At 34.0% G+C, this 9138-nt stretch overlaps 1 pseudogene; it reads right to left on the reverse strand.

Annotated features, from left to right (window-relative positions):
* The window catches only part of LOC120538574, an 85884-nt pseudogene extending 77418 nt beyond the window's left edge, over positions 1-8466 (reverse strand).
* Positions 8467-9138: the final 672 nt, after the last annotated feature.

The following is a 9138-nucleotide window of genomic DNA, read 5'->3' on the forward strand; positions in this document are numbered from 1 at the left end:
CCCATGAGTCAACACTTTCATTACATGATCAAACAGGTAAGGGCTTAAGGAAGATCCCTGATGCAGTCCAGCTCTAACTGGGATCTTTTCTGTTACCCCAACACTGGGTTCTCACTTGCTCTTAAATATCCTGGACAATCTTCACATACTTCTCTGGTACTCCTTTCTCCATCACACTCCTCAGCGAAAAACACATCAGAGAAAAAATTATTTGTATTAAATGGAAAGAGAGGAGAATGGAAGTGACAGAATCCTTGATGTCGAATTCAATAACACATACTACTTGACTAGACGAGTGTGAAAAGGATACCAGGAAGGCACAGATTTAACAGGCACTTCTGTAATTTTATTACTGGTCAGAACAGAAACTGAAGAAGCTTGAGCTTCTATTTCATTTCATTTTAGCAACATTTTTTTTAAACTAGACATATGTAGTTTAACAGGAAAGGCCAACCGAAGCAGAAAAACAAATCTATAGAATGTGAACAGCAATGTCTGTCATCATACAAAGGCTTATGTTCTACAGCTCTTGTAATCTCAGCAAAATGGAAGAAAATGACTTTAAGACAACAGTGAAATCAGATTAATGCAGTGGCTTCTGTGGTCACCAGAGCTCAATGTAGCGAAGCATCTGTGAGATAAGATGAAACAACAGTGGAAAGTACAAATCCAGCATCAGCTAAGTTTGTAAAACTACAGGCCACACTGGAGTCGCCATGTACCAGTACTTCTACAAACCATTCAATTTGTCTTATTCTCTGATTTATTGAGTAATCAACTCTCTGAAAAGGAGGTTTGTATTGAATAAGGTGACCTCTGGCAGAAAAATACAGATATGCATGAAGTGCAAGCTGCAAATTAAAAATTAAAAAAAAATGTCTAATCTGTCTCCATGAATTTTTGGAGCTTCTCATGTAGTTTTTGTTTTAGGAGTGCAGCACTACTGACAATCCTCCTCTTTTATTTCCACAGCAGTGCAGTAAAGCCAACAGAATGAAATGCAGAGTGGCAGGCATGAACTTAATTTACATAAAACTCTTCTTTATTACTTTTTTACAGTTAACAGATACATTCTCTGGGTAAAACAGCCGGTGTATCACCTTTTTCTTAACTGATGCATTTATTCACAGTTTTACTTTCTATTAAAACTGGCTGGAGAAATTGTAAATAAAATTAATTTACTTCATTACTGAACATTTCATGCAAAATGGGGTGCTTCATAGCAATCTTTTAATTTGATGGTAGAGTAAAATGTAGCCTGAGTGCATCAGATTGCACCAGAATTCAGCAGACCACTAACCACTTTCTTTACTTTCATCCTATGAAATTTCTTCTTTCTCAAAAACCTAATTGATTTCTTTCACAATAAATTTGATCTTTGCACTGACAAGTTGCTTGTGAGTACTTAAATCTATTTGATTGATTTTTATTCTGGAGAAATGCTTAATCAGTGTTCCCAGCTTGGACTTTATAAATCACACAGAAATTTGTATGTTTTTTCTGTTTAAAAACAACTTTTTAAACATCTGTCTCTTGCAATACTCAGTGTATTATAATAATGACTAGATGAATCTTATTTTCGGTTGACTTTGTGTGGAAGTTGGGATGATGGCTAGTTTTTGCTTACATTGCTTGACAATTGTATATTTTATTACCTTATGAACAAATCCCCAACTTTTTGCAAAAAAAAAATAATAATAATTTTCATTGACATTTCCACATGCCACGTTATTATTATGAAGTTTTGAGTATTACACAACATTAATTACACATTAAATAATACAAAACTCAAGCTGCTTTTGAAGAAAGTAAGAATATAATGAATGTGTTCCACAAGCAGTTTTTCTTATAGAAGAATATTCCTTTTGAGTTACTGCCAATAAATTCATATCATATGGTAGTTTAATCGTAACAGCCTTAGAATTTGAAGTATTATGTGCATCCAGAAATCTCAACATAACAGAGAAAACTAAGAAAAATAACAGTAAATTTTAAAGATAGTATAACGTATCTTCCTTTGTCTCTTCAGTGTCATTTACAGTAAATGTAGTACACAAATTGCTTTACAATTACAAGTCGTGATGGCTATGGTGCAATAATGACTGGTAGGGCTTTGTGTTTACAGTATATCTTTCCATCCATCCAAAGTTATTATAGTTAACGAAAACTAAAATCAAAACTGAAACTATTATTAAAAAAACATTTTTGTAAACTGAAATAAAATTAACAAAACCAAAACGAAAAACTAAAACTAAACAACACTATTAAAGTAGATGGAAAAACTAACTAAAATAAAATACTGTAATCATTTAATAAAAATATTTTTAGTTTTCGTATTTAAATGAATATTCTTGTCATTGGTCTTTAACCCTTGTAACTTTTAACTCTAAAACTGAATGTCATCCACCACGAACCGCCTGCATATATTCATCCAGTGAGCGGCTGGTGACTGAGGGCGGTGTTTACGCAGCATTTGCGGTGACAGAGCAAGTTGAGTGCGGGTGCTTAAAGCGTAAGAAATAGAAAGCAAGTACTTTGCCGCCTTTCTTTGCACTTTTATATCTCAAGATGTAAATCAAACGCCTGAAATCGGAATGTGCTGGTAAACAAAACCTTCACCGTATGAATAGAAAAATCACAAATGAATAACCTTTTAGTTTATTTCTCAGGTTCCTGTATTTCGTTTACAATAATTCACCTGCCACTTCGCAGGAGAAATCGTTTTAACTTTCTCGTAAGCGAAGTATAGAGAGAATATAGTAATCATGAATCCGACGTTTTAGCCTCCCCATGTCCAAAATACTATTATCCAACCCGCTATATCCTAACCACAGAGTCACGGTGGTCTGCTGGAGCCAACACAGAGCGCAAGACAGGAAATAAACCCTAGGCAGGGTGCCAACCCACCGCAGGGCATGCGTGCACACACACACAACACACTAGGGACAATTTAGGGCCGCCAATGAACCTAACGTGCATGTCTTTGGACTATGGGAGGAAACCGAGCATCGCAGACATGGGGAGAACGTGAAAACTGTGGTTGTTATACCAAAATTGTAGATCTTTATTAACTTTTGGGTCAAATCCATCAACCGGAAGTGGTATTTTATCTGACTACATTCTTGAATTTTTTTTTATTCATGCAGCTGCAGAGGCCGATTTATTCAACTCTTATAATAGTTGTTCAATATATTAATTTGATTTGTTGTTAATGGTTCTTTAATGTACATAATATAAAAATAACCATTGTCATGTGGTTTACTTCTCAAATATCCATCCCCATATCTGAGTACATGAGAAAGTCGAGGTGAGACCACTCCCGATTTTTGAAAATAAAACGACACTGATTGAGAGACTGACTAGGTCATCATACAAGATCAGCATATTGTTACTGACCAATCACTTTTGTAAACCATATAGTGTAGTAAGCTTCCACTAACATTAAACTCATATCCATATCCATTAAATGTACAGTTCTGTCTGACACAAAACGAAACTCTCTAGGAGCTCCATGCCATAATTACTAAAACTAAAACTAATAGATATAAAAATAAAATAGAAATATCTTTGTGAAATAAAAACTAAATTAAAACTAAAAATACATGATGAAGGAAAACTAAAACTAAACTGAATTTCTGAGTAAGGTCAGAAAAAATATAGAAATAAAATCTAATATAAAAGGCAAAACCATAATAACCTTGCATTCATCTTAACAACTAGTGAACAGATGACTAAATCTGGTATGACAAGAAAATGAACACCCACCATACATATCCACATCCAGCATAGGAAACAGGAGAAAGAATATGCTAAAATTGCAATAGTTAAATTTGTGTTTGTATTGTAATTAAAAAGCATGTCTTTGTTAAAGACTGTCAACCACTCTATTAAAATACCTGCCTTTGCTTCAAATGTTTTTGTTGTTACCTGTGTTCACAGAGATTAAGAGATGTAATTTCGAGATTATTTTATGTATTTTTACATATTCTAAGTTTCTGTTAGACATCCATCCATCCATCCATTATCCAACCGCTATATCCTAACACAGGGTCACGGGGTCTGCTGGAGCCAATCCCAGCCAACACAGGACACAAGGCAGGAAACAAACCCTGGGCAGTGCGTCAGCCCACCATAGTTTCTGTTAGACATTTCTTGAATTTCTTACATTTCAGCATTATCTAATTGTGTGCAGTTATTTTATACTGCCTTAATACTGCCTATGATGAAAATATGTTTTAAAAATAATAACAAAATGTATGATTCAGTGTGCTGAGTACTGAGGAAAATTAGTGTTCAATTTTTACTTTTATAACCTACAATACATTTATAGTCTTCAGAAGAATAAATCTTATTTTATCAACAATTAAAGACCCCATTGATTTCATACTCACCTTTTGACTGATTAAAACGATTCATTAAAATGTCAATGTTTGCTTTGAAATTTTTCTGTACTCCTGTAACAATGCCTTCATTTCCTCTATACAAGTTAAGCTCTTCTTCTTCATTCAGTATATGTTCTTCAGGGATTGGTGCTTTTCTAATGCTATCATAATAATATACTTTGAAATCATCAACCATTCCAACTCCAATAAACTCAGGAAACCTTCAGCCCCGAGACTCCAGTGTACATATACCAATAAGAATGACTACCTGAAAAACAAAAATGTGAAAATCAAGAAGATTCATATGAGTATACTGTAAACTATACCTATAAAAAGTAATGAATGAATACAATGGGTAAGCTTCACCCACCAAAAGACATGAAAAATGTAATATAGGAATGCACATTTTAGATGTTTAAATATTTTAATTTTAAATACGAAAGTGATTCCAGAATTTTTCTAATTGATTAATTGCATTGGCATGGGTATCAGTACTGCTATTGAAGAGCTCCTTAAACAAACATGATTCTGAACTTAAATGTTTTTCCTAGTTTGAAAATTACACAAAGCCTAAATAATGTTACCATGCTTTTTTTTCCATAAATCCAATCGCATGAAAATATTGTTTTAATATTGTCATAAGTTTTATGAATGTTTAAAAATCATACTTCTGTACTTTTCTATATGATGAATAAAAGAAGAGACAAAAGAGTAGCTAATTAAAATTAGATTCATTTGAGGTAAAACCTTCAACCACTGGGGATCCACAGAACTGTGGTTGAGAACCACTGTAGTATAGCATAGTAATGTAACCTGCCTATGCTTCAACTAAATAAATAAAAAAATAATTAAGACACTTGACAACTGTACATGTAGAAAACTATACAAAACTACTCACATCATAATATAGTATTTAACAGAAAAGTACCATAAAAATCCATCAAGTTTACAATATCTCTTTACTACTAATGCAACAAGTAAAACCATTCAGGCAATAAATAAATGCTTCATTATGTTATAAAGAGTAATCAGTCAGAAAGGATATTAGCCTTTTGATTTCTTTCAGGCTAAAAATGATGAGCTTACATTTGTGACTCCACTATGACAATGTAGCACAATGGCAAAGATCAGAGTGAAATACAGAACATTCTGTGCATGTCAAAACAGCTATGTTACAAAATGAATGATATTTAATATGTTAATGATTTATTGAAAATGTTGTCCAGCCATCCATTATTCAACCTACTATATCCTAACTACAGGGCCACAGGGGTCTGCTGGAGCCAATCCCAACTAACACAGGGCGCCAGGCAGGAAACAAACCCTGGGTAGGGCGCCAGCCCACCGCAGGAAAATGTTGTATTCAACTAAAAAAGCTTACCAACTATTCTTTAGTTTGCAATTATGGGTATTCATTAGCCCATTAAAAGTTGTATCTTTAGAAGTATTACTTTTTAATGTTTTTATTATTTTACAGCAACTGCAAAATTTCTAGATACTTGATGGCTGTACACACCTGCTGCACTGCAGAACACCTCAAGTTGACTAAACTCGTTCACTGATGATTCTACATTGCTTCTTCCAATGGTACACTATACAAAATGGATGATACAAAAAGTAAAAAAGTAGGAAGGACTTTGGGGAGTGGGGAGTTGCATTGGCAGAGCATCAGGCAAAAACTGGTTGTATTAGCAAAAACATTAAGAATTATTAATTTGCCAGAATACAACAAAACAAACATGGTCCTTAATACTTTACAAATAAATACAGAATTAAAAGTGTTTTACATTACATCATTATATTACTGGAAATTGATATATCCACAGTACTGGAATTATAATTGGATATTAACGCAGCAGGCTTCAAATACATACTGTATATTAAAGTGATAAAATGTGCAGAGCTCAGTTTTAAAGCTGGGATTTTTCAACTAGAAATGTGGAAATATTCATACTTTGTGAAGTATCACACACAATCTCACAGTACACAGGATACAGAACTTTATACTCATACTGTACATAACAAAATTAGAAAGTATTTCAAAGTAAGGTAAATATGTTGGTGGCCAAAGACTGACTTGTTTTGAAATCTAGCTCCTTAGCAAGGACTTCCAGATAGTTGGTAGATATAATGTGTCTTGAATTTTCCTAGTAGTGTGACTGTGGACACACTTTCCATGAGAGGTGAAGAGTAGGAAACTCGCTATATATTAAAATCACTCTAATGAGCTTAGTTTGATTTCTGCATAAGCAACTTGCTCCATGTGAAGAGTCTCAGTTCCTTGGTGCTTAGTTTGTGAATAAGGGTAAAGCCACTGATGAGCTTGATTAGTATATCAGTGAAATGGTGACAGTTCTTCAGGAGTATTACCAGTCAAGGCTTTTACTCTGTTAGTTTGATGTCTCTTCTCTCATGTAGTCCTTTGTATGTTTGCAGTTTAAGAGGTGCTAGTTCTCATCCCAACAGTGTAACACTCACTGGAAGAATATGCTATTCCAGGCTACAAATTCCAGTGTGATAAAGCCAACAGGACAACATGATTAACACATAGCAAATTGGAACCCTGTTATTTACTCTGTATTGCATATTGTCCAAGGCTCCCTTTGAGATGCTGTGAGTGAAGATTACAAAAAGGAAATAAGACAAAAACACTGTAGTAAAAATCTTTTATGACAATGTAAAATAGATCTGCCTTAAAGCCAAGTATGCAAACAATTCCTACTGAATAAATCAAAGAGCTAAATGGTGTAGAGCAGAGGCCACAGAACCCATCCCATTCTAACACCTTCAAGAAGACACTTGAGGGTACACAATTAAAAACTTTCCTCAAGTCCACAACAATTGCATAGACAGCACAAACAAACTCCTACAAACCTTCAAATATCCAAGTGCAGATAAACAGCTGTTTCAAAAGATCCAGAGCCAAAGCAGAATTCAGATAATTACTCCCAGATTTGAGATTCACCTTACAGCCAAAGTCTCTGGTTCAAACTGATCTTCCTTAACTGAAACATAGCTTGTCTCCTTTTTAAATATAGAGCCAAAACCCTCTCACTAATCTCAAAGCTCTGTCACTGTTTTGAACTTAAGACTAAAAATAATCCAATATACTGAATGTGTTCATATTTTCTGTTTTATCCACCCCTCTAGCCTTTCAAACTAGTAAGATTTTTAAAAATCCAGCCACAGAAGTAGTCTTGGAAGCAAAAGATGCATTCTGTGATGGCAAGACCACTGAATACAGCATTCAGCTTGATTTACAAATTGAATTTATTACTATAACAGCTGTATTTACTGTATTATGTATAATTATATTTTTCCTTGTAAAAGTGCATCTTAGTGTATTCTGCTATTTATCCAAAATATATGATATGATTATCTGAAAGTAGAGCCTAAAAACTGAATATTACAAATAGACTTCCTATAGTGGCAATAGGAAATGTAAATTTGTTTATCATTAAAACTGACATTTTAAATTTTTAATATGTTATCAATTGTTTTATTTTTTAATCCTAAATTCACTGTTCGAGTCAAACGTATATATTGATAGACACGTTCATTAACAAACTTATCATAAAATAAAGAACAATAAATACATTTAAAAACACTAGGATTTGTGCCCACTACAGAGCATTAACGCCTGCTCGTTTTCCAGTATAATAACATTATATAAATTTCACCATTAGTTTATTTCACTGGTTGCTCTGAATACCAGGCCAGACCAAGCAGCAGGCCACCGGTGAAGCTCCCGCTGATTGTAAACAAAAGTCCGGCTCTCCGTACTATCAATATACCCTAGTGTGTGTCCCATGAGCTAGGCAGCAATGTGAATAAAGCAGGGCTATTTTATGACTATATTATATCCATTAATTAATTGTTAAATTCGCTTCTAAAGTTAATACTACTTGAGCTTACCTGCACGAGTACCATGGAAAGCAAATAAGAAAAATACAAGCTTAACTGGCAGCATTTCAAAATCGATGTAAGAACTAAAACAATCAAACATTGTGAACAGACGTGAGGACTTCAAAATTCAACTGTTCTCTCAAGGGATCGCTGGGACGCAGGATGGGGCAGGGACACAGACTTCTTGGAAGTATGTGAGCTTTTGCTTCTTTTTTACATATTCATTGCCACCTCCTGATTGGTTGGCTTAAATTACTAACGAATCAAATTTGTGGTGTAAGCAGAATCCAGGTGAAAATTGAGGAAGATAGTTTTCTTACACTAAACGAAAGAGGATATTGTCTTATGTTGAAGCCAGTTTATGTGATTTAAAAGTTACTTTGGGTAAAACATGGTAAGGCGTTCATTGACGCCTGGAGAAATTTTCGACAGCAAAGTCTCGTTTCAACCACACAGCTCGAAAGAGTTTCAGCCCGCTATAAACGATGATGATAAATAATAGTACATACAGTACTTATCAAAACAATGAACAAAATTCATATTCACAAAGGTCACATACATAACATAACTAAATATAGATTTTCCCGTAAGTAGTGAATGTTGTATATATCAAAGTTATTTAAATATTTACTTATATATAAGATATTAGAATATATATATATTAAAAAGAAAAGACAAAAAGTGAAAATAGCAACATTAATAACTTCTTTAATAATAAGTATGTTGAAAAATTTGTGTCAAAACTTATTCTTCCATACTCAGGCTCAGTGGGTAGTGCTGCTGCCTCATAGTTAGGAGAACTGTGTTTGCTTCGGGTCCTCCTGCGTGGAATTTGCGTGTTCTCCCGTGT

The sequence above is a fragment of the Polypterus senegalus genome, chromosome 11 (assembly GCF_016835505.1).
Source record: "Polypterus senegalus isolate Bchr_013 chromosome 11, ASM1683550v1, whole genome shotgun sequence".
Classification (NCBI taxonomy): domain Eukaryota; kingdom Metazoa; phylum Chordata; class Cladistia; order Polypteriformes; family Polypteridae; genus Polypterus; species Polypterus senegalus.